Source organism: Schistocerca gregaria, chromosome 5 (genome assembly GCF_023897955.1).
Source record: "Schistocerca gregaria isolate iqSchGreg1 chromosome 5, iqSchGreg1.2, whole genome shotgun sequence".
NCBI classification, from domain to species: domain Eukaryota; kingdom Metazoa; phylum Arthropoda; class Insecta; order Orthoptera; family Acrididae; genus Schistocerca; species Schistocerca gregaria.
Window position 1 is genome coordinate 156,907,480 of NC_064924.1, and position 27,464 is coordinate 156,934,943.

At 41.4% G+C, this 27,464-nt stretch overlaps 1 protein-coding gene across 3 annotated transcripts in view; it reads right to left on the reverse strand.

Annotated features, from left to right (window-relative positions):
* The window catches only part of LOC126272800 (probable cytochrome P450 6a14), a 179,031-nt gene that overhangs the window by 98,666 nt on the left and 52,901 nt on the right, over positions 1–27,464 (reverse strand). Inside the window, exon 1 of one of the 3 annotated variants that reach the window (XM_049975960.1) lies at positions 275–346. The exons of the other annotated variants lie outside the window; for them this stretch is intronic. The gene's annotated coding sequence lies outside the window, so the exon portion shown is untranslated. Of the gene's footprint in view, positions 1–274; positions 347–27,464 lie in introns of those variants that run through there. 3 annotated transcript variants of the gene reach the window in all.

Here is a 27,464-nt window from a genome sequence, read left to right on the forward strand (position 1 = left end):
GTTACAGAATCTAAAGGGCTTTTAAATTAAATAAAAATCTGGTATCAGTGACCAAAAATCTGCTGCATTGCACATGATAACGAGATCGGAAAAAAGAAAGAAATTAAGAAGAAACGAGAATCGTTTTGTTTGGAATGTCCAAGCAGATGCAAATGTTATATTATACAGGCAGTCATACACAGACATACTGGGCATTAGAAGAAACTGTACACGACTTGTTAACTAGCCATGAAGTGATCTCTAAGCTTCCAAGCTGTATTTGTCAGATGCTTACCAAGCGCAGTCCCAAGATATCTTCACGTGGCTGATTTAGACAGGTTGTAGTGATGTACCTTCTGCTCTGACTGGCGTTGCGCCGGGGCATCTGTGTTTATATGAGGTCTGTGTGATCAGATAACGAGATAAGCGACAGAGAGACGATTCAAACCGACAGGAAGCTAATTACGTGCACACTCTCGCACTTTTCTGGCGTTTATCGCCAAGTATGAGATCAGCTGTGTTACGTTACTTGACAATTCCATTGAACTGAACTTTAAGGCCGGATGGCCTTCCTGTCGCCACACTTCTTCAGATAACTTAAAGGAGGGCAATCGTGTTCGTCATCTACTAGTGAATCGTTTGAACTTTGTTCTGTGCGTATTCGCATTTTAAACGTTAGTGTATCGTATTTTCTGTGACGGCGGCAGCCCACCATTTGCCTAAATGATGTGGAAAATAGCCTAAAAACTACACTAGGCTTGCTGGCGTATCAGACTAACGACCGTTAATCCTCCAATTGGATTGTATCCTAGTCTGTTTCACCTTCGTGTTTGTTAAGATTGCAAGATGTACGTTGAGCTATATTTGTAGGCAAAGTTCATTCACGCTAAACTATCCGTATTCCAAGATTAATCGACAGGAATCTCTGAACTTGTGATGATTTAGTGCCCAACTGAAATACATTGTCGTACTAGCACATCAGTCGTTCGTTCTACAAGGGTAGTCATAAAACTTTGATTATCACCTCGAAACATCAAGCTGTGACCTTTAAATTTGGTCCTTCCCTACATATTCATCCTGGACTGAAGCGCACTGTTCCCTGCTGCGCATGACTTGTCGGAGACTTTTGTTGTACAACTGTACGTTCTCACCGGAAGTTCACTAATTCTTTTTTATGCAAGGAAACAGGAAGAAATCGTTGCATGTCGAGTCACTAGGATAAGGGGGATGGGAGGGAAAATTTAGTAACAAAAGCAGCAGCATGAATGATTGTTCCCGGTGAAAAATAGTTGGGGCCTTGTCTGATATTATAAACAATCCCTTGGACATTCTCCAGCAACACTTCAGCTTGACACCCCCACGCAACCTTTACAGTAGATTTCGAGATTTCGTTAGAATGCTTCTGCAACGGTTTCCCTTACGGGCGAATATTAAAAAAAAAAAAAAAAAAACACTCAACACCACCTTCTCCCGATGGTGGTAGGTTTTAGCGCAAAGAGGTATATAATTTTATAACGTGAACACAAATGGTTCAAATGGTTCTGAGCACTACGGGACTTAACATCTGTGGTCATCAGTCCCCTAGAACTTAGAACTACTTAAACCTAACTAACCTAAGGACATCACACACATCCATGCCCGAGGCAGGATTCGAACCTGCGACCGTAGCGGTCACGCGGTTCCAGACTGAAGCGCCTAGAACCTCACGGCCACACCGGCCGGCAACGTCAACACATTCAACTTCTTAACTAGGTGGGTATAACACAACGACCTTCATAAACATGTTGGTGCAACTTTATCTTTCTTTTGTTATCGAATTATAACGTGGAGTTATTTTAGTCTGGATTGTAAATCATGTCTAGTTTATGTTCAAAGTGGCAGAAAGGATATTAAGAACTTGTCAACCGTCAATAGGGGAGATGTATTGAGAATGTTGGGACATAGACCGAGTTTATAAATGTGGTGTCTTTTCGATATGTCCGAAAAAGCAGACACCATTTTGATCCTGAAGCCTGTATGCATCAAGACACAAAGGAATTAAAGACATTAGCTGTCTCTAGCCATTGATTTATATCAATGGGGCAAGTTCAAAATTCGGGTTCGAATCTCTGTCCGGCATAAATGTCCAACTTGAACCATTGTTATAAATCAGTGCCCACAGGCAGCTAGTGTTTTTAATTCCTTCATTTCTATAGACAGAGTTGGTTTACTGGCTTTGATCACCTAGAAATTTCCTTTGAATTTGGAGAGGAGTGATATTAGTCTATTCTAATAATGCTGTTTTTCTAATATCACCGGCACTTCACTTGTAGGTTACATCAATTGTGCGAAACTAAAAAACGGCTGCAGTGGCTGAGCGGTTCTAGGCGCTTCATTTTGGAACCACGGGGCTGCTACGGTAGCAGGTTCGAATCCTGCCTCAGGCATGGATGTTTGTTATGCCCTTAGGTTAGTTAGGTTTAAGTAGTTCTAAGTCTAGGGGACTGATGACCACAGATGTTAAGTCCCATAGTGCTTAGAGCCATTTGAACCATTTTTTTTGCAAAACTAAAACAATGAAGGGCAGAGGAAAACAGGTAAGATAAATGTACACGAATATAATTCTGTTTAAACGGCGATTACGGGCCTTTCTTGTAAATTGTGGTGCTTAATGCAGAAATATAGTCTTAGCTGAGGAGCAATTGTAGGCCTAGGTAACCGGCAATGTTTATTATTGAACTTGTCAGTTACTGTACATCATAAACGTATTTTGTTTCATTTATTTTTATTCGTATAAGCCTTACAGGAGCAATATTAGATTGCCAGTAGATATTTGTTTTTTAGCTCAGTGCACTACACACAACAATACGTTATAGTCTCACTTTATCCACTATAGAATGGTACTTGAAAGCCTTCTTCCATGAAAAGAATGGTTTTGCTTGTTAAACAGTAAGACTTGCTTTTATGCAATGACAGTAGCTGGCTGATATGAGATTTACGGTGTCCTGTACGATACTGAATTACAGAGGAGGTTACGCAATTGTAATCTACATCTACGTGATTACTCGGCTATTCACAATTAAGTGCCTGGCAGAGGGTTCAATGAGCCATCTTCAACTATCTCTCTACCGTTCCACTCTACAACGGCGCGCGGGAAAAACGAGTACTTAATTTTTCTGTGCGAGCACTGATCTCTCTCATTTCATCGTAACGATCATTTCTCCCTATGTAGGTGGGTAACAACAGAATGCTTTTGCAGTCGGAAGAGAAAACTGGTGATTTAAATTTCATGAGAAGATCCCGTCGCAACGAAAACCTCATTTGTTTTAATGATTGCCACTCCAATTCACGTATCATGTCTGTAGCACTATCTCCTCTATTTCGCGATAATACAAAACGAGGCGCCCTTCTTTGAACTTTTTCAATATCATCCGTCAGTCCCACCTGATACGGATCCCACACCGCACAGCAATACCCCATAATAGGGCGGACAGGTGTAGTGTAAGCAGTCTCTTTAGTAGATCTATTCCACCTTCTAAGTGTGGTGGTGGTGGTTAGTGTTTAACGTCCCGTCGACAACGAGGTCATTAGAGACGGAGCGCAAGCTCGGGTTAGGGAAGGATTGGGAAGGAAATCGGCAGTGCCCTTTCAAAGGAACCATCCCGGCATTTGCCTGAAACGATGTAGGGAAAGCACGGAAACCCTAAATCAGGATGGCTGGAGACGGGATTGAACAGTCGTCCTCCCGAATGCCACCTTCTAAGTGTTCTGCCAATGAATTGCAGTCTCTGGTTTGCTCTACAATGTTATCGTTCCGACGTAGGCTATTTGTAATTGTAATCCCTAAGTATTTAGTTGAATTTACAGCCTTCAGATTTGTGTCACTCTTCTCGGAATCGAAATTTAACGGATGACTTTTAGTACTCATGTGAATAACTTCACATTTTTCTTTACTCAGCGTCAATTGCCACTTTTCGCACCACACAGATATCTTATCTAAATCATTTTGCAATTCATTTTGGTCATCTAATGACTTTACAAGACGGCAAATGACAGCATCATCTTCAAATAGTCTAAGAGGGCTACTCCTATGTCGTTAATATATATCAGGAACAATAGAGGGCCTATAACACTTCCATGGGGAACGCCGGATATTACTACTGTTTTAATCGATGACTTTCCACCTATTACTACGAACTGTGACCTTTCTGACAGAAAATCACGAATGCAGTCGCACAACTCAGGCGATATACCATAGGCACACAGGTTAGACGACGCTTGCGAAGAACGGTGTCGAAAGCTTCTGAAAATCTAAAAATATGGAGTCAATTTGACATCCCCTGTCGATAGCACTCATTACTTCATGAGTATAAAGAGCTAGTTGTGTTCGGAAAGAGCGATATTATCTGAATCCACGCTGACTGTGTATTAATATTCAACGTAATAAGCTGATCGTAGGGGATCTCGTATTTGCTCTTTTGCTAGCAAAAATATCCTAAACCAATATGGTGTAAAACACGACTGTCTTGGCTTCCATAACAACTGCTCAAAGCCACACAAAAAAACATAACGTTACAAGAATAAGAACCCTACATTTATGCAGTTTTCCTCAACAATATCGATAATTAGGAATTCGAAGCACTTTGTAAATCTTTATTTACTCAACATTTGCTTTTACTATAAATACCAACGACCTGTTGATACGTCTGATGAATATGCAAGACAGTATATCAAAGAGTGAAATGTCATTTGAGTCAGAAATACACTACTGGCCATTAAAATTGCTACACAAGAAGAAATGCAGATGATAAACGGGTATTCATTGGACAAATATATTATACTAGAACTGACATGTGATTACATTTCCACGCAATTTGGGTGCATAGATCCTGAGAAATCAGTACCCGGAACAACCACCTCTGGCCTTGATATGCCTGGGCATTGAGTGAAACAGAGCTTGGATGGCGCGTACAGGTTCAGCTGCCCATGCAGCTTCATCACGATACCACAGTTCGTCAAGAGTAGTGACTGGCGTATTGTGACGAGTCAGTTGCTCGGCCACCATTGACCAGACGTTTTCAGTTGGTGAGAGATCTGGACAATGTGCTGGCCAGGGCAGCAGTCGAACAATTTCTGTATCCAGAAAGGCCCGTACACGACCTGCAACATGCGGGCGTGCATTATCCTGCTGAAATGTAGGGTTTCGTAGGGACCGAATGAACGGGTCGTAACACATTTGAAATCTAACGTCCACTGTTCAAAGTGCCATCAACGCAAACAAGAGGTGACCTAGAAGTGTAACCAATGGCATCCCATTCCATCACGCCGGGTGATACGCCAGTATGGCGATGAGGAATACACGCTTCCAATGTGCGTTCACCGCGGTGTCGCCAAACACGGATGCGACCATTATGATGCTTTAAACAGAACTTGGAGTCATCCGAAAAAATGACGTTTTGCCATTCATGCACTCAGGTTCGTCGTTGAGCACAGCTGTCTGTGATGCAGCGTCAAGAGTAACCGCAGCCATGGTCTCCGAGCTGATAGTCCATGCTGCTGCAAACGTCGTCGAACTGTTCGTGCGGGTGGTTGTTGTCTTGCAAACGTCCCCATCTGTTGACTCAGGGATCGAGACGTGGCTGCATGATCCGTTACACCCATGCGGATAAGATGCCTGTCATCTCGACTGCTAGTGATACGAGGCCGTTGGGATCCAACACGGCGTCCCGTATTACCCTCCTGAACCCACCGATTCCATATTCTGCTAACTGTCACTGGATTTCGACCAACGCGAGCAGCAATGTCTCGATACGATAAACCGCAATCGCGATAGGCTACAATCCGACTTTTATCAAAGTCGGAAACGTGATGGTACGCATTTCTCCTCTTTACACGAGGCATCACAACAACGTTTCACCAGGCAAAGTCAGTCAACTGCTGTTTGTGTATGAGAAATCGGTTGGAAACTTTCCTCATGTCAGCACGTTGTATGTGTCGCCACCGGCGCCAACCTTGTGTGAATGCTCTGAAAAGCTAATCATTTGCGTATCAAAGCATCTTCTTCCAGTCGGTTAAATTTCGTGTCTGTAGCACATCATCTTCGTGGTGCAGCAATTTGAATGGCCAGTAGTGCAGAATAACCGAATGTAAAAGTTACAAATGAATTCACTTCTGTCTATAGGGATAAAGCATCTGTAATTACCAAAATACGCTTGTTGACCTTACAGCAATGTCACCAAAATAATGCAGGAGCTCGAACATCGCAAATATCTCGCACTTGATACGCAGTACACGACAAACGCACTTCATTTTCGGGATCATTTCCCGAAACGGGTCGTTTCTGCGACTGGTAGCAGCAGATGCTGTCGTATAGCAAAAACAAACGTAATATGATCCCGTGCCAACAAACGACTAGTTCCCAACCTGTCGTTGCAAAACATGGCGGCAAAATTTTCAATTGGTTTCAAATATGGCGGCGCCTAGGCCAGTCTATGTTGTTTATATACGAGCAGGTCGCTGTTTCAGCTTTCTGGGCGATGGGGATACATGTTTCCGCTGCTTGCGTTGCTCCGTTGTATCGGAGTCATAGATACGCAACCGCTACTCGATCATGGTGATTTGGCGGCTATTGAAATATTTGTATTAGCCCGATACAGCTGCAAAATTTCCGACGCTGTCTCGTTTCGCTGAGCTCTTTGAATGGGCGCGAGCAGTCACAGAAACCAGCGGGCGGCCACATTTGTAGCATTCAAAACTCCGAGGAAGATGTCGAAAACTGATCCAAGACTGATTTTCACATTTTCCACTAGTCCTTCGATTGTGCTACTCCGGTCTTCGGGCACTTATGTGATTTCCTGGTTTTAAAAAGACGATGGTGTATCACTGGCAGTGAGAGTCTTGTAGTTCAAGATATAATTGGTGTGGATAAAAAAATAAAAAGATGTGATTTGCTGTTCCTTACATGTCAATTACTTGATGACCAAATATTACGATGGAACAAACAAGGACCCCAAGTATCATATTAATCAAGGAGAGTCTACCGAAAGTCTCAGCTGACTATGTAATTACTGTTTCCTTTGGAATATAAGGTGTCACACTATCGTGTCATTTATGGAATGACGAAACCCATCCGAATAGGAACTAACACATAACAAGCTGTATCGCAAAAGGTAGTATGGGGGTGGAACAAGTGAAAAATGTGGTGAAAACCAATAAGAGTATAAAGCATAAGCCCACTAATTAAGGAACATAGTGGTGTAAAAAGGAGCAATATTTGCGAACGAAAAAGGAGTTGTTAAATGACCTGATACCGTAAACTAATCATGGAATGGCTCAATACTAAATCAAAGCCTTCTAAATAATGAGGAAAACGAAGTGGATAAAACAACTATAGAGTTGCAAAAGCCTACATCTTCCAGGAATCTCGAGCCACACAGTAAAATTTGTGACCCACAACAGTAGCCCGTAACATACCCAAAACTCGCACCTGTCATCAGATAGACGTGAATCAAAAATCCTTAAAACTCATAAAAATTGGTATATGGTAAGAACACCACCATAAAATTCCCCATAAGGTGTATGGTAAAGTAAAGGCCACAAACCTACAACTATACTAAACCAACCAAAACGCAACTAATGAACTGAGTCACGAAACACCGAATTACCCAAATTTGACCTGGGGATTATGTCAGTTCGGGTCAAAAAATGCAACAGTCTAAAAATGCTATGTAAACGAATACATTACAGCAAGTTACACCAATCTCACTGTTCTAAATCTCAAGGAGACATAACTATCACTTTGCAAGTTCTAAGGACTTTTATTATCTGCTTCATTTTATGTAATGTCAACTGAGGTATATCTTGTCATACACTAGTTTTTAACATGCAGGTGCCTGAGGATGACATTAATGAAATGCTGAAACTGGTCGTCTAAATTAAACAAGAACTTCTGAAAAAATACACATGTTTGGTGATTTTACTTTATTAAAAATTGCTCAATTATGATTGGATCTTCGCCTTTTTCAGCAAAGGTGAATCTAGATATTTCCAATACTTGGTTGGTTGGTTGGTTTGGGGAAGGAGACCAGACAGGGTGGTCATCGGTCTAATCGGAGTAGGGAAGGATGGGGAAGGAAGTCGGCCGTGCCCTTTCAGAGAAACCATCCCGGCATTTGCCTGGAGTGATTTAGGGAAATCACGGAAAACCTAAATCAGGATTGCTGGCCCCGGGATTGAACCGTCGTCCTCCCGAATGCGAGTCCAGTTTCTAACCACTGCGCCATCTCGCTCGGTCCCAATACTTGCTTCGCTCCTTTGTCTAGGGGCCATAGTGGTACATGCATCACTTGCCCATGGTGATTTGGGGGCTAGAGAAGTCCTCTTGACTGGCCTGTCTCAGTGGCAACATTTCCGTTGCTGTCTCGGTTCATCGTGCTTTTGGTATTGGTGTGGGCTGTCGTGGAATACAGCTGGTGGTGACCATTTCATGATCAAAAACGTTGTGCGAGACATAATGTAATGATCCACGACTTATTGTCAAGTTTTCTACTAGTGCTTCAACTGTGCTACATCGCTCCTCGAGCACCATGGCCTCAACTTCTCATTCGATTCCTAGTTCTTTCTTGGTTATTCAGACTTGTTTGACAACGTTATATCAAAAATGTTCAAATGTGTGTGAAATCTTATGGGACTTAACTGCTAAGGTCATCAGTCCCTAAGCTTATACACTACTTAACCTAACTTATATAAGGACTAACACACACACCCATGCCCGAGGGAGGACTCGAACCTTCGCCGGGCACAGTCCATGACTGCAGCGCCTCACACCCCGGCTGACAACGTTATCTGCTTTATCAGTCTGCCCACAATAGTCCACCTTATCGGTCGGCTACGACATTTTGTTGTTTCTTTTCTAGCGCCGTGGTATGATATTGTGGTGTGAGCTGCACCAGAACTGCAAACAAACAAAAAAATAATGACAAATTTATATTTTCGAGGTGATAACACTGTACCACACAAGCGGCTTGTAGTGAAATTGCGTGCTTATAGTCCCAGTTATGTGACTGGATCTGTGATTTCCTGTCAGAGAGGTCACAGTTCGTAGTAATTGACGGAAAGACATCGAGTAAAACAGAAGTGATTGTTGGCGTTGCCCAAGGTAGTGCTGTAGGCCCTATGCTGTTCCTTATCTATATAAATGATTTGGGAGACAATATGAGCAGCCGTCTTCGGTTGTCTGCAGATGACGCTGTCGTTTATCGACTAATAAAGTCATCGGAAGATCAAAACAAACTGCAAAACTATTTAGAAAAAATATCTGAATGGTGCGAAAAGTGGCAGTTGACCCTAAATAACGAGAAGTGTGAGGTCATCCACATGAGTGCTAAAAGGAATTCGTTAAACTTCGGTTACACGATAAATCAGTCTAATCTAAAAGCCATAAATTCAAATAAATACCTAGGAATTATTATTACGAACAACTTAAATTGGAAGGAACATACAGAAAAAGGTTGTGGGGAAGGCTAACCAAAGGCTGCGTTTTATTGGTAGGACACTTAGAAAATGTAACAGACGTACTAAGGAGACACTACGCTTGTCTGTCCTCTTTTAGAATACTGCTTCGCGGTCTGGGATCCAGACCAGATAGGACAGACGGAGTACATCGAAAAAATTCAAAGAAAGGCAGCACGTTTTGCATTATCGCTAAATATTGGAGAGAGTGTCACAGAAATGATACAGGATTTGGGATGGGCATCATTAAAAGAAAGGCGTTTTTCGTTGCGACGGAATCTTCCCACGAAATTCCAATCACCAACTTTCTCCTCCAAATGCGAAAATATTTTGTTGACATCGACCTACATAGGGCGGAACGATCACCACGATAAAATGAGTGAAATCAGAGCTGGTACTGAAAGATATGGGTGTTCATTCTTCCGGCGCGCTATACGCGATTTGAATAATAGAGAATTGTGAAGGTGGTTCGATGAACCCTCTGCCAGGCACTTAAATGTGATTTGCAGAGTATCGATGTAGATAATTAATTACAGATGTGCTAAAATTTTGCTGGCATAACCAGTGAGGGTTTTCTTCCGACCAATAACGAGCATTGTGAATATGTTCTTCGCCGTTAGATTTGTATTTAGCTTCAGCAGCCACAGTTTGGCTTCCGTGCAGTTGAAATTTTGACGTAGAAACCGAGGTACAAAAGCTAATTCACGTATAGAGATTACCTTCCTGACAGTCTGTTGAACATGGATGCGATGCGAATGTAGAGAACTGTCAGAGTTCTGTAGTCCTAGAATCTCGTGCTACTCTTTATGTGAGAAATGACGGTGGTGATTTATTGCACTTTTGTCGTCTCGTAACGTGTGTTCTGTCATATGACAAACTGGTTGGGTTCACATGCCACCATTGTGAATCTGAGCCTTCAATCGCTGATACCGCGTTCCGATCTGTGTGGATGACCTGCACCTCTATAGAAATCTGCTCTGCTTGTGAGTAACTCTGGCGACATTTTCTGATCACCATAAGTATTTCTTCGTTAGAATATAACGTTACTGAAAGAGTAACAAAAACTAACTGAACTAGTGGTCAGAAAAACGTCCCTAGTTACACGCGGGTACCAGCAGTAGCGGCGGTGAAACGCCATTAACGCTGTCTAGGGTAGACTGACACTTCCCATTCGCTTCAGCTGAGTGGTATGGCTTGGCGTGGCGAAGCGCTTTGCAAATACGAGATTTTTCTTGGCATTACCGAAATGGAGCTAAACAGCAAAAAAGATTTTAGACAAAGAACTATCAGTTTTGAAAGCTCTTTTCAAGGCATTATTTTTTCCCCATGTTCCCGTTTGAAATTCTGTTTTTGAGTTTGTTCTCTCTTTTTTTCAGCAGCTGCCAGGCAATATAATGGTTACGATTCCATCCCTAAAACGCATTTCAATCAAAGAAGATGGGACGCATCGATACAGGCAATAGGTCTTCGTACATTAGACTTCAAGCTCCCTAAGTATTCTGCGTTTCAACTAGACTTCGGAACAACATTAACGCCTCATCTCTCTTCCTTACAATTATTCCGTATTGTTTTTAGTTTGCGGCTGTAAATCAGTTTCGCACAAATCTTTATCAATGCTCCTAACCAGTAATCTATAATTCACTCCATGTTTACTATTCGAACGGTATCAGAAGTGAGTGATCGTTCGACACGAAAATTAGTCTACTTTGCTTATTTTCATTCACTTATGTCGTATAGTATTATATTTTCGGGTAACTCTTCTAATTCTAAAAGGATATTTTTGGCTCAGAAACGGGCAGTTCGGGCAATAAGTGGTGTAAGTTCGCGAACCTCTTGCCGACCCTTGTTCACGAGTCTGGGTATTTTGACGTTGGACTCTCAATATGCAGGGTTGTCCATTGATAGTGACCGGGCCAAACATCTCACGAAATAAGCATCAAACGAAAAAACTACAAAGAATGAAACTCGTCTAGCATGAAGGGGGAAACCAGATGGCGCTATGGTTGGCCCGCTAGATGACACTGCCATAGGTGAAACGGATAACTGCGTTTTTTACAACAGGAACCCCCATTTTTTTATTACATATTCGTGTACTACGTAAACAAATATGAATATTTTAGTTGGACCACTTTTTTTGCTTTGTGATAGATGTCGCTGTAATAGTCACACACGTAAAAGTACGTAGTATCACGTAACATTCCGCCAGTGCGGACGGTATTTGCTTCGTTGACGATGGTTTTGAACGTCGTGTACAGTTCTTCCGATGGGCACAAGAGAAATCACGGGACGATGACAGATTTTTGCACGCGTTCTATTTAGCGACAAAGCGTTATTCACCAAAAGCGGTAACGTAAACCGGCATAATATGCACTACTGGGCAACAGAAAATCCACGATGGCTGCGACAAGTGGAACATCAGCGACCTTGACGGGTTAATGTATGGTGCGGCATTATGGGAGGAAGGATAATTGGTCCCCATTTTATCGATGGCAATCTAAATGGTGCAATGTTTGCTGATTTCCAACGTAATGTTCTACCAATGTTACTGCAAGAGTTTTCACTGCATGACAGAATGGCGATGTACTTCCATCATGATGGATGTGCGACACATAGCTCGCGTGCGGTTGAAGCGGTATTGAATAAGATATTTCATGACAGGTGGATTGGTCGTCGAAGCACCATACCATGGCCGCACGTTCACCGGATCTGACGTCCGCGGATTTCTTTCTGTGGGGAAAGTTGAAGGATATTTGCTATCGTGATCCACCGACAACGCCTCACAACATCCGTCAGTGCATTGTCAATGCATGTGCGAACATTACGGAAGGCGAACTACACGATGTTGAGAGGATGTCGTTACACGTATTGCCAAATGCATTGAGGTTGAGGGACATAATTTTGAGCATTTATTGCATTAATGTTGTTGTAATGTAATCACTCTGTAACAGGATGCGTTCTCAGAAATGTTAAGTTCATAAAGGTACATGTATGGCATTGGAACAACCGAAATAAAATGTTCAAACGTACTTACGTTCTGTATTTTAATTTTAAAAACCTGCCTGTTACCAATTGTTCGTCCAAAATAGCGAGCCATATGTTTGTGACTATTACAGCGCCGTCTATCACAAAGCGAAAAAAGTATTCCCACTAAAACATTCATATTTCTTTACATGCTACACGAATATGTTATAGAAATGGGGGTTCCTGTTAAAAAAAAAAACGCAGTTAAGATATTTGTCCCGGTCACGATAAATGGACCACCCTGTATATATTCCTTACTGCCTTTTCTTGTTAAAATATTAGCTCATTCCCAAGAATAAGCAGCTTTCAATCAGTTAATACTCGGCACAAATCAAACCTGCATTTGGATCGGACTTCTTAACTCGTGTGCAGAAAAGTGTTCAGTATACTGCTGCATCTATTTTCAATAAGCTGCCACATAAATTCAAAAATCTTAGCAGTAATCCACGCGCTTTTAAATCTAAACTGAAGAGTTTCGTCATGGGTGACTCCTATTCTGTCGAGGAGTTGCTTCAAAAATTAAGCTGACTCTTGTTCTACTGTTGACTGCGTTTACTTAAACTTATGGACTGACTTTTTTCGGGTTCATAAACGTCTGTTTTTACCTGTTATTACTTTTATGTTGTAATTTCATGTACTGGCGCGTTCCATGACATTGGATATTTGCTCCTCAATTTGGTCTTACGGTACTTGACGTGTAAATAATAATAAATAAATGGGTTAATAACTATCAATGGAAAAACAATTCTGTTAAAAATGCAAGATCATAAAATTATTGCATCATAACAAGGCTAACTCCGAAGCGATCTACTGCTGCTATCGAAAAAAGGAAACTTGCGCACATCCTTCTTTATGAGTTATCACTCATGCAAACAGCTCGATAAACTAGTTGACATCATCGAACAGGACGAGACAGAATACAATACAGATAACGTGGAAAGTAGAATTGGATTTCAAAGTAAAAGATCCAAAAAGTTTCTGGTGCATCGAGTTATATTTGGAGATTTGACGACTGGTGATAAGTCTGTGATATATCCGCCTGCTGGACGAGGTCAACTATTGTTTATGATCAAAGTAAAACTGAGTTACCCGCGGTTTAATTAAAGACTCACGACTGCCAATGGTACGTTCCCAAGGAAAGATGAAGCTGCCATCATGATTTGTTAAAATTATTCCAATTTAGCAGCAAGGAGAGAAGAATTTTTACAAAACTAAACAAATTTCTCTTTAGAATGAAATTTTCACTCTGCAGCGGAGTGTGCGCTGATATGAAACTTCCTGACAGATTAAAACTGTGTGCCGGACCGAGACTCGAACTTGCCGCGACAGGAAGAGGTCCCGAGTTCGAGGTCGGTCCGGCACACAGTTTTAATCTGCCAGGAAGTTTCAATTTTCTCTTTCCTATCCAAAAGCTAAGTGCTTGATGAAAACTCGCTCCTCTGTTCGGGAATCCTAACTTAGTAGAAATTTAATAGGATCCACCGTGGAACGTGTTCTTATTTGCGTAGTAGGTACGACTCAGGAACAGCATTATTTCAAAAGATGCTTTGAGTGTCGCCTTCCCTGTTTCTCATCGCGCATTCTAAAGTGGATAATGGTATAAAACACATGAAAATAGACTTCAAGAATGAAACTCGTTCTTACGTTATTGTTGCAGGTTCAGAGCATCCAAAGCCCTCTTACTTTATTCTTACGGTTTAGAATGTCCAACACCTTCTTACTTTACTATTACGTGTTCGGAGCACCCAATATCTCCTTACGTTACTGCTATAGGTTCGGAGCACCCAGCATCTTCTTACGTTACTGTTGTGGTTTCAGAATGTTAACAATATACACTCTGGGCGAAATGAAACTGGCCTGGAAAATATTTATAACACTGATGCAAATTGATCCTTGCTAACGAATAAGAGAACTGCCTCTCAGTGGCAATATCTGCTTCGATGCATCAATCGGTTGCTCCCAGACGTCTGCACATGTGCATCTCCCGCGTGCTCTGTCCCAAATACTTTCCTGCGTCCTTAAGTTTGAATAAGTAAGAATGGGAGATGCGTTTAGTGGCATGCCGGATGCAACACACAATAATGTTTATAATAAAACAGCGCGTGTATCTGGTAGAGTGTGATGCGAAGCATAATTCGTGGAAAAAAGTGTGCAGAACTGCTTCCAAGAGTGTTTAGGACCGGAAGGGTTTTGATAAAACCTTCAGCACGGTCACCAATGCAAAACGTAGTAGCAAAATGGGCTCTAGCGAATAAAAACCGTTAATACCCGAAAAGAGTTCGAACACCAGAAAACATTGCTCCAATCTTAGAGTAAGTACTTTCTGGGACAGTTTTGGTTTGCCCACTCTGTATGACAGACAAAATTGTCACGTTCTTGGATCGAGTTCGGCTCTCGCGTTTCGTATTACGATACATGGAACTGACGACTTATCTTCAGACAGAACCCATGTAACGCCAAAGATACATGTGCCAATTTTTCGCTAGCTTTCGCTGTCATTACCTGCTGCAAAAAGTGTAAGCGCTCTGTGTCGTCAGTCACATGTAACAGAATCAACAGCTTACGAGCCTTCCACAGGTAACAGGACAGGAGGACGAGTGGAGTGAAGACACCGTAGAAAGAAAAAGTCACAAGTGGAAAGTTACTTAGCAAGTTCAGAAAGGTAAGTTACACGTGGTATCTCACGATAAGTCCTTTGCGCAACAACTGTGACATTTTCAGAAGAGAGTGCATGTTCCAGGTTACCAGCTGGCAAATCTCTGCTGCTGTACTTGTAATAGGTGCATCACAGGATGCGACTGAAATAGAGCGCCATGTGAGCGCGAGCTCCTATGCTGAAGTACGCTGGACAGTACAACTGCTGTAGACAAAACTTCTAAAATGAGCACAGATCTACTGTGATATTGTGGCGGTATATGAATCAAATGCAATGTTGCGTCAAGCTGGGGTGAAATGTTGTCAACAATTTCACCTCTAAGGTTTCGCAGGGTGATGTGGATAGGGAGGTCTAGACCTACTACCACGCTGTTTCCATCTTTTCGGCAAAGTGAAAGAACGTCTGGGAGAGGGTGGGGGGGGGGGGGCGGGGAAAGAGATTTTTCCAACGATAAGCAAGCTCACACTGTTGTTCTCTGGTAAGTGGTCAAGGAGTGGATATCTGTAGTTCTGTAACTGACCTATTGGTAGAATGTTCCGACCTTTGTTTACACATACTTGGTGACTACGCTGAAAAACAGTGTCATGTAACTGTGTCCCTTTGAAGTGTATTTCAGCATTCAATCAAAATTACCTGGCCTTACTTGTGTATCTTACATTTTTAGTTTTCTCGTAACTACATAATTACAGTTGCAAGACAAACACACGCTTCAAAGCAAAATGGCGTCAAAGTCACTCTTCCTACATAGGTCTCTGAAGGTCAACGAAGGTCAAGAAGGTGGCATGAAAGTGCGTTTACAGTGTGTGTTCGAGGTGATGACCATTGGTATCAATGCAGTGCTGCAATCTTCTTAACATGGACTGAGTGGTATTCCTTATCACATCGGCACTTATCGAAGCACATGCTCTGCCAGTTCTCTCGCGCATATCTTCAGGTGTAGTTGGAACGTCTTTATAAACAATGACTTTTATGAATCCCTTCAAAAAAAATCCAGAGGCTTCAAGTCTGGCGAACGAACTGGTCACGGCACATCTCCTCCGCGTCCAATACAAAGATTAGGGAATTGACTCTGCAACTCATTTCTAGCCATCAGCGAAAAATCTGCTGGACACTCATCGTGTTTATAGTACATTCTATTCCTCGTTCCTACAGGTTTTTCTTCCAATAACAGACCTAATGTTACTTGCAGGAATGTGATGTACTTCCTACCATTAAGATTTCAAAAATGGTTTGAATGGCTCTGAGCACTATGGGACTTAACTTCTGAGGTCATCAATCCCCTACAATTTAGAACTACTCAAACCTAACTAACCTAAGGACATCACACACATCCATGCTCGAGGCAGGATTCTAACCAGCGACCGTAGCGTTTACGCGGTTCTAGACTGTAGCGCCTAGAACCTCTCGGCCACTCGGCATTTAAGATTTCCTTCCATGAAATAGGGATCTATAATTCTGTCCTCCAGAATCCTACCTCATACAGTCACCGACCACGGTTTTTGGTGTGCAACTTGCCGCAGCCAATATGGAGTTTCAGTGGCCCAATAATACATGTTATGCAAATTAACATTTACATGGTTCGTGAATGTAGTCTCGACAGTAAATAAAATCAAATTAATAAATGCATCATCCCTCTGCATCCGTAATTGAGCCCGTTGGCTGAATTCAATGTGACTCATACAATCCGTACCAGTTAATCTTTGGTGGGGACTGATATGGTAAGATAATATTTATGGCGATGCAGAACACGAATAACACTACTTTGTCTCATGCCAGATTCCCTTGCGATTTGACGTGAACTAACACAAGGATCTCGTGCCACAGTGGCAAGAGTACTACCAATTTCTGTTTCCTCGCCTTTGCCGGATATGTTTCCCATACGTTAAAGATCCAGTGGTTCTCAATGTATCATAAATATATTTAAATGTACGACGTCTAAGGTAAGAACCTTGAGGATATCTTTTCAGCATATAAGTCTCTAGCTCTCACTGCATTTCGTTGGCAGTCTCCGTAAATGAGAGGCATATCAGCTTGTTCTTCGAAGGAATACATCATTCACATTCGCTTGATTCCTATTAGTGTTGCATTACGAAACAGTCCAATGGCGTTTAAATGTCAATGGCACGTTAGATGGATACGCCGTATTCGGCGAATATTAACTATTTGCACAATGTACGAGAGGAAATGTCAGAGCATGTGCTTCGATAAGTGCCGAAGTGATAAGGAATACCACTCAATCCATGATAAGAATATCACAACACTGCACTTATATCAATGGTCATCATTTCTAACACCTTCTGTAAGTGGATGTTCATGCCACATTTTTGACCTTTGTTGACCTTCAAAGACCTTACTGTTACACATCATTGGATTCGTCTCGATAGCCGTTATCAGAAAATAAGTACCAAACTATAGCATTCAATTTTTTAAAAAAACAAAGCTGACCTTCATATCTCTGAAGCGACCCCACCTAACAACAAAAAGCCAACGTCATATTATGGCCTCCGTTGTGCCATGCAACAGTTCTCCCACAAACTTTTCAGGCCCTATTATATTTTCTGAGTTATACTAGGTGGCATATATATATATATATATATATATATATATATATATATATATATATATATATATATATATATGTGTGTGTGTGTGTGCGTGTGTGTGAACCATGGACCTTGCCACTGGTGTGGAGGCTTGCGTGCCTCAGCGATACAGATGGCCGTACCGTAGGTGCAACCTCAACGGAGGGGTATTTGTTGAGAGACCAGACAAACGTGTGGTTCCTGAAGAGGGGCAGCAGCCTTTTCAGTAGTTGCAGTGGCAACAGTCTGGATGACTGACTGATCTGGCCTTGCAACATTAACCAAAACGGCCTTGCTGTGCTGGTACTGCGAACAGCTGAAAGCAAGGGGAAACTACAGCCGCAATTTTTCCCGAGGACATGCAGCTTTACTGTATGATTAAATGATTATGGCGTCCTCTTGGGTAAAATATTCCGGAGGTAAAATAGTCCCCCATTCGGATCTCCGGGCGGGGACTACTCAAGAGGATGTCGTTATCAGGAGAAAGAAAACTGGCGTTCTACGGATCGGAGCGTGGAATGTCAGATCCCTTAATCGGGCTGGTAGGTTAGAAAATTTCAAAAGGGAAATGGATAGGTTAAAGTTAGATGTAGTGTGAATTAGTGAAGTTCGGTGGCAGGAGGAACATGACTTCTGGTCAGGTGACTACAGTGTTATAAACACAAAATCAAATAGGGGTAATGCAGTAGTAGGTTTAATAATGAATAGGAAAATAAGAATGCGGGTAAGCTACTACAAACAGCATAGTGAACGCATTATTGTGGCCAAGATAGATACGAAGCCCACGCCTACTACAGTAGTACAAGTTTATATGCCAACTAGCTCTGCAAATGACGAATAAATTGAAGAAATGTATGATGAAATAAAAGAAATTATTCAGATAGTGAAGGGAGACAAAAATTTAATAGTCATGGGTGACTGGAATTCGAGTGTAGGAAAAGGGAGAGAAGGAAACATAGTAGGGAATATGGATTGGGGCTAAGAAATGAAAGAGGAAGCCGCATAGTAGAATTTTGCACAGAGCACAACTTAATCATAGCTAACACTTGGTTTAAGAATCATGAAAGAAGGTTGTATACATGGAAGAACCCTGGAGATACTAAAACATATAAGATAGATTATACCTGTATAATGGTAAGACAGAGATTTAGGAACCAGGTTTTAAGTTGTAAGACATTTCCAGGGGCAGATGTGGACTTTGACCACAATCTATTAGTTATGACCTGTAGATTAAAACTGAAGAAACTCCGAAAAGGTGGGAATTTAAGGAGATGGGACCTGGATAAACTGAAAGAACCAGAGGTTGTACAGAGTTTCAAGAGGACAAATGTAAGGATGTAGAAGCTTATCTCACTAGGGATAAGATAGATACTGCCTACAGGAAAATTAGAGAGACCTTTGGAGAGAAGAGAACCACGAGTATGAATATCAAGAGCTCAGATGGCAACCCAGTTCTAAGCAAACAAGGGAAGGCAGAAAGGTGGAAGGAGTATATAGAAGGTTTATGCAAATGCAATGTACTTGAGGACAATATTATGGAAATGGAAGAGGATGTAGATGAAGACGAAATGGGAGGTAAGATACTGCGCGAAGAGTTTGACAGAGCACTGAAAGACCTGAGTCGAAACAAGGCCCCCGGAGTAGACAACATTCCATTAGAACTACTGACGGCCTTGGGAGAGCCAGTCATGACAAAACTCTACCAGCTGGTGAGTAAGATGTATGAGACAGGCGAAATACCCTCAGACTTCAAGAAGAATATAATAATTCCAATCCCAAAGAAAGCAGGTGCTGACAGATGTGAAAATTACCGAACTATCAGTTTAATAAGTCACGGCTGCAAAATACTAACGCGAATTCTTTACAGACGAATGGAAAAACTGGTAGACTTATCTTAGAAGAAAGATTAAGAAAAGGCACACCTACGTTTCTAGCATTTGTAGACTTAGAGAAAGCTTTTGACAGTGTTGACTGGAATACTCTCTTTCAAATTCTGAAGGTGGCAGGGGTAAAATATAGGGGGCGAAAGGCTATTTGCAGTTTGTACAGAAACCAGATGGCAGTTATAAGAGTCGAGGGGCATGAAAGGGAAGCAGTGGTTGGGAAGGGAGTGAGACAGGATTGTAGTCTCTCCCTGATGTTATTCAATCTGTATATTGAGCAAGCAGTAAAGGAAGCAAAAGAAAAATTCGGAGTAGGTATTAAAATTCATGGAGAAGAAGTAAAAACTTTAAGGTTCGCCGATGACATTGTAATTCTGTCAGAGACAGCAAAGGACCTGGAAGAGCAGTTGAACGGAATGGACAGCGTCTTGAAAGGAGGATATAAGATGAACATCAACAAAAGCAAAACGAGGATAATGGAATGTAGTCAAATTAAATCGGGTGATGCTGAGAGATTTAGATTAGGAAATGAGACACTTAAAGTAGTAAAGGAGTTTTGCTATTTAGGAAGTAAAATAACTGATGATGGTCGAAGTAGAGAGGATATAAAATGTAGACTGGCAATGGCATGGAAAGCGTTTCTGAAGAAGAGAAATTTGTTAACATCGAATATAGATTTATGTATCAGGAAGTCGTTCCTGAAAGTATTTGTTTGGAGTGTTGCCATGTATGGAAGTGAAACATGGACGATAACTAGTTTGGACAAGAAGAGAATAGAAGCTTTCGAAATGTGGTGCTACTGAAGAATACTGAAGATAAGGTGGATAGATCACGTAAATAATGAGAAGGTATTGAATAGGATTGGGGAGAAGAGAAGTTTGTGGCACAACTTGACTAAAAGAAGAGATCGGTTGGCATCAAGGGATCAAAAATTTAGCATTGGAGGGCAGCGTGGAAGGTAAAAACCGTAGAGGGAGACCAAGAGGTGAATACACTAAGCAGATTCAGAAGGATGTAGGTTGCAGTAGGTACTGGGAGATGAAGAAGCTTGCACAGGATAGAGCAGCATGGAGAGCTGCGTCATACCAGTCTGAGGACTGAAGACAACAACAACAACAACATGTGTGTGTGTGTGTGTATATGTGTGTGTGTGTGTGTGTGTGTGTGTTTTCTGTGGTTTTTTCCTCACATAGGCTGGGGAGGTGATCATAAAGTTAGCGAAGTTATTACTGGAATTTCTTTCTCTCTCTCTCTCTCTCTCTCTCTCTCTCTCTCTCTAACTACAAGACTTTTTTTGTATATATTGTGAAACGTGACGCAAAAGAACAGGTCGGTACACTCTGTTTATCGGAGGTCAGTTACAGACATGTAACATATTACCAAATCGTAAATATTAGTATTTCCTGAAGTAAGCTTGTGTCCGTGTGTGTATATGAAATAATTCTATGAACTCACACCAGCAGACGTAACTACATGCATCTACAAATGCCGCAGACGATATGGTTGGCTGGTGGGTTGGTTGGTTTGTTAGGTAGGGGGACTAAACTACTGAGATCATAAGTCCCTTGCAGACGATATGCACCTACACTTTCACTTCTGGTTACTGTAAGCAAACTGAGCCGGTAAGCACGATGTTTGGATGGAAAATTCCACAATCATTTTCGTAATTCCATTATGTTGACTCACATATTATATGTCTGATACATAGTCCCCGCTAGACAGTTAGTTTCTAACAATTTCAAGTAAATCACATTCATCATTACAGCTTTGGCAACCCATTTTTTTGACCGGCATTAATGTTGCTCTGGCAGTTGCGTAGATTCAGTCTTGGATCACGAACTGTCCTCGCTAAGCAACAATACGTCAGACGAAACTTGACTATGAGAAAGAGTCACACACAAAATGACATACGAGGTACAATTTTTTTAGGTATTATCAGTTGGGATAGTAGTATTTCCTCACTTCCAAATTATGGGAGAGGCTGTTTTCCAACGTTTTGGGCTATTCGAGTTGAATTTTCATCATTACGATGATAGAACTGTTTCATGAAAGACAAGGAATAAAGTAGTAGAGAACTGATGGCCTTACTCGTATTTTAGAGTCCTAAGCAGTGACATCGAAATGAAGTTGTCGCCCTCCCTCCAAGTCATTTACTTATTGCAGTTAGGTCGCAGAAATTAATAAAAGATATGTCTTTCGACCTCAGAATAAATGTGACCTCTTTAGCAAAAGAGTATGTGAAATAGGATACTCGTTCACTGCAGAAGAAAGCGGCCTCGATCCGAAAGTCCTATTCGCGATGTTATTTCTGCAAATTTTAATTGGCAGGAAGGTTGGTTATTTTTTTTTGTAGCAACCACTACAATGTCATAGCAAATGGAACACCAAGTATCGCATGCAAAGAAATGCTATATATATTTTAGAGACGGCGTGTCATCCAGGTGGCAAAAGCTGCCTTCATGGTACAGTGTTCTAATCACGTTTCAGAACTACAAGTGGATGTTTGAATATGCGGGTGAGTTTGTTTCAGGCAGAAAATATCGGCCTTTCAAGAAGACAACAATGGTTGTATTCTTCACCGCAAGGAGAGTATTTAACACTTTACTACTGGGCACTAAAAAGACGATTGCTGAGGATACCTGCCTCAATATTCATCTATATCTACAGAGATTGAACAATATGGGAATACGACGTGAGAAATGCGTGCTTGAACATAAATTCAGGTGATAGCCAAGCCTGCAGGTTTCGCTGTTGTATTTGATAACGAACGGCGCCTATACAATCTGCTGAATACGTTGCAAGCATCAGTTGTGGTCACAACTGTGTTCTGTGTAGTTGTGAGTGTATTTTGCCAGAGTTAAGTGAATTCGAACTTGGGAAAATTGTGGGTTCTCGTGTGGTGTGTGCTTCCATAACCGAGGTAGCCGAAGTGTATGATGTTCCAAGACGCACGGTATCGAAGATTTATGTCACATACAAGGAAAGTGGGAAAACGTCTTGGGCTACGTCACAACGCGGGCGAAAATGTGTGCTGGGTGATGGTGACAGAGGGTCATTGAAGAGGACTGTGACGAAAAACAAGGGGAAGAAAGTTGGAAAAGTCACTGCAGAACTGAATATCACACTCGCGAATCGTGTTAGCACCAAAACAGCACGAAGGGATCTCCGTAAGCCGGGAGTTGTAGAGCGAGCTCGAATTCCAAGAAACGTGACAGGAAATCGTGGTGCTGAGAGCATAAAACCTGGACATCGGACCAATGTAAGATATTCATTTGGTATGAAGAGTCTGAAACATCTGCGTTTGAATTACGTAACTGACATTTGTCTGCAACACAACGGTTAGAATTGGAGTGACATGCGAACGTGCATTTTATGTCGTCACTTATAGCCGGCCGTAGTGGCCGTGCGGTTCGAGGCGCTACAGTCTGGAACTGCTAGACCTCTACGGTCGCAGGTTAGTTAGGTTTAAATAGTTCTAAGATCTAGGCGACTAATGACCTCAGAAGTTGAGTCCCATAGTGCTCAGAGCCACGTCACTTACGCGCTTTGCCCAGTACTGAACTCTTACGACTGCGAGAATGTAAACTGTCAATAACTATAAACCAGACCAAAGCTGCATGAATTTACATAACCCAAAAACTGAATCTCAACCAACGCTATTGATTTGAAATTGGCCCTGGCAATCAAACAAAACTTAACTGATTTGAAAATAATGGTCCATGTGCTTAATGAAATTATTCAAATGGCTCTGAGCACTATGGAACTTAGCTTCTGAGGTCATCAATCCCCTACAACTTCGAACTACTTAAACCTAACTAACCTAAGGATATAACACACATCCATGTCCGAGGCAGGATTCAAACCTGCGACCGTAGCGGTCACGTGGTTCCTGTGCTTAATGAATGCTATCCCTTAAGTAATAAAGTTTCTTACTTTATCTACACAATGGAAACGCTTTTCGCACTCCACTCTGTTGTTGATGATGTTGTGGTCTTCAGTCCTGAGACTGATTTGACGCAGCTCTCCATGCTACTCTCTCCCGTGCAAGCTTCTTCATCTCCCAGTACCTACTGCAGCCTACATCCTCCTGAATCTGCTTAGTGTATTCATCTCTTGGTCTCCCTCTACGATTTATACCCTCCACGCTGCCCTCCAATACTAAATTGGTGATCCCTCGATGTCTCAGAACATGTGCTACCAACCGATCCCTTCTTCTAGTCAAGTTGTGCCACAAGCTTCTCTTCTCCCCAATCCTATTCAATACCTCCTCATTAGTTATGTGATCTACCCATCTAATCTTCAGCATTCTTCTGTAGCACTACATTTCGAAAGCTTCTATTCTCTTCTTGTCTAAACTATTTGTTGTCAACGTTTAACTTCCATCCATGGCTACACTCCATATAAATACTTTCAGAAATGACTTCCTGACACTTAAATCAATACTCGATGTTAACAAATTTCTCTTCTTAAGAAACCCTTTCCTTGCCATTGCCAATCTACATTTTATATTCTCTCTACTTTGACCATCGTCAGTTACTTTGCTCCTCAAATAGCAAAACTCCTTTACTACTTTAAGTGTCTCATTTTCTAATCTAATTCCCTCAGCATCACCCTACTTACTTCGACTTCATTCCATTATCCTCGTTTAGCTTTTGTTGTTGTTCATCTTACACCCTCCTTTCAAGACCCTGTCCATTCAGTTCAGCTGCTCTTCCAAGTCCTTTGCTGTCTCTGACAGAATTACAATGTCATCGGCGAACCTCAAAGTTTTTATTTCTTCTCCATGGATTTTAATACCTACTCCGAACTCTTCTTTTGTTTCTGTTATTGCTTGCTCAATATACAGATTGAATAACATTTCTACGGAATCCAAACTGATCTTTCCTCAGGTCGGCTTCTACCAGTTTTTCCATTCGTCTGTAAAGAATTCGCGTTAGTATTTTGCAGCTGTGACTTATTAAACTGATAGTCCAGTAATTTTCACATCTGTCAGCACCTGCTTTCTTTGGGATTGGAATAATTATATTCTTCTTGAAGTCTGATGGTATTTCGCTTGTCTCATACATTTTGCTCACCAGATGGTAGAGTTTTGTCAGGACTGGCTCTCCCAAGGCTGTCAGTAGTTCTAATGGAATGTTGTCTACTCCTGGGGCCTTGTTTCGACTCAGGTCTTTCAGCGCTCTGTCAAACTCTTTACGCAGTATCTTATCTCCCATTTCATCTTCATCTACATCCTCTTCCATTTCCATAATATTGTCGCCCTTGTATAGGCCCTCTATATACTCCTTCCACCTTTCTGTTTTCCCTTCTTTGGTTAGAACTGGGTTTCCATCTGAGCCGTTGATATTCATGCAAGTGGTTCTCTTTTCTCCAAAGGTCTCTTTAATTTTCCTGTAGGCAGTATCTATCTTACCCCTCGTGCGATAAGCCTCTACATCCTTACATTTGTCCTCTATCCATTCCTGCTTAGCCATTTTGCACTTCCTGTCAATCTCATTTTTGAGACGTTCGTATTCCTTTTTGCCTGTTTCATTTACTGTATTTTTACATTTTCTCCTTTCATCAATTAAATTCAATATTTCTTCTGTTGCCAAGGGTTTCTACTAGTCCTCGTCTTTTTACCTATTCGATCCTCTGCTGCCTTCACTATTTTATCCCACAAAACTACACATTCTTCTTCTACTGTATTTCTTTCCTCCATTTCTTTCACTTGTTCCATTATGCTCTCCCTGAAACTCTGTACAACTTCTGGTTTAGTCAGTTTATCCAGGTCGCATTTCCTTAAATTCCCACCTTTTTGCAGTTTCTTCTGTTTTAATCTACAGTTCATAACCAATAGATTGTGTTCAGAGTCCACATCTGCCTCTGGAAATGTATTACAATTTAAAACCTGGTTTCTATATCTCTGTCTTAGCATTATATAATCTGAAACGTATTAGTATCTCCAGAGTTCTTCCATGTATACAACATTCTTTCATGATTCTTAAACCAAGTGTTAGCTATAATTAAGTTATGATCTGTGCAAAATTCTACCAGGCGGCTTCCTCTTTCATTTCTTAGCCCCAATCCATATTCACCTACTATGTTTCCTTCTCTCCCTTTTCCTACTAGCGAATTCCAATCACCCATGACTATTAAATTTTCGTCTCCCTTCACTACCTGAATAATTTCTTTTTTCTCATCATATATTTCATCAATTTCTTCGTCATCTGCAGAGCTAGTTGGCATATAAACTTGAACTACTGTAGTAGGCATGGGCTTTGTGTCTATCTTGGCCACAATAATGCGTTCACTATGCTGTTTGTTGTAGCTTACCCGTACTCCTATTTTTTTTATTCAGTATTAAACCTACACCTGCATTACCCCTATTTGCTTTTGTATTTATAACCCTGTATTCACCTGACCAAAAGTCTTGTTCCTCCTGCCACCGAACTTCAATAATTACCACTATATCTAACTTTAACCTATCCATTCCCCTTTTTAAATTTTCTAACCTACCTGTCCTTTTAAGGGATCTGACATTCCACGCTCCGATCCGCATAGAACGCCAGTTTTCTTTCTCCTGATAACGCCGTCCTCTTGAGAAGTCCCCACCTGGAGATCTGAATGGTGGACTATTTACCTCCGGAATATTTTACCCTAGAGGACGCCACCATCATTTAATCATACAGTAAAGCTGCATGCCCTCGGGAAAAATTACGGCTGTAGTTTCCCCTTGCTTTCAGCTGTTCACAGTACCAGAACAGCAAGGCCATTCTGGTTAGTGTTACAAGGCCAGATCAGTCAATCATCCAGACTGTTGCCCCTGCAACTACTGAAAAGGCTGCTGCCCCTCTTCAGGACCCACACATTCGTCTGGCCTCTCAACAGATACCCCTCCGTTGTGGTTGCAGCTATGGTACAGCTATCTGTTTCATTGAGGCAAGCAAGCCTCCCCACCAACGGCAAGGTCCATGGTTCATGGGGGAGTCCTCTCTGTTAGTACTTTAAATTGCATTGTTATCAAAAAGCTGTTGTGCAAGGCTGTTGCTTAGCATACATTTTAATAAATTTATAATATGACTGGAGCAATAACTTCTCGCGAAAAATAGTTAATTAATAACGACATGTATCTGGGAACTGGTGTTGACATGTGGTAAGTAACAATAAAGAACAAACTTTAAAATTTGTATTTTCACTCTTTGAAAATTAAGAATGCTTACAATTAGCACACAATAAACTGATTATACATAAAAATTCTCTTTACCAAATCACTGTATGTGAGTGTTGTACATTACCTCAGTCATCAATTATGAATACGTGCATTGCATTCGGAATAAAACAACTATTTTAACTTAATTATTTCCAGTATGGTATCTTGCAAATAAAAAATCATTACTGCCCATTGCGACTAAGTATATATCCAGCACACATCAGATACAACACGTCTTTACATTTGAGAGTCCCCCATACATCTCTCTTCCAAAGTTACTCTAACACATTACCTACAACACCTTGAACCAGCGATTGCTGTTGAGCAGTTACACTACTACACTATCGATGCTATATTTGACCATCTCTGGTTCAATATAAAATTTTACTATGTGTATATACCTTTCAAGCTTTGTTGCACACTGTTTCCAGTATCTGGCAGAGTTTACATCCCAAGAGTGATATGTGGTGGGGGTTCAGCAAAGAATTGAGTAACCATATTGTGATATTTCCTGAACACCTTGGTTACTCAGAAAGGTCACATTACTTCTTCTTCTGCTGGTTAAGTGTTTAAGGAGACCAGCTAACGAAGGTCATCGGTGTCCTATCCTTCCTTCCAGGAGAGAAGCAGTGTACTAAATCTGTGTGCATTTAGAGAAAATT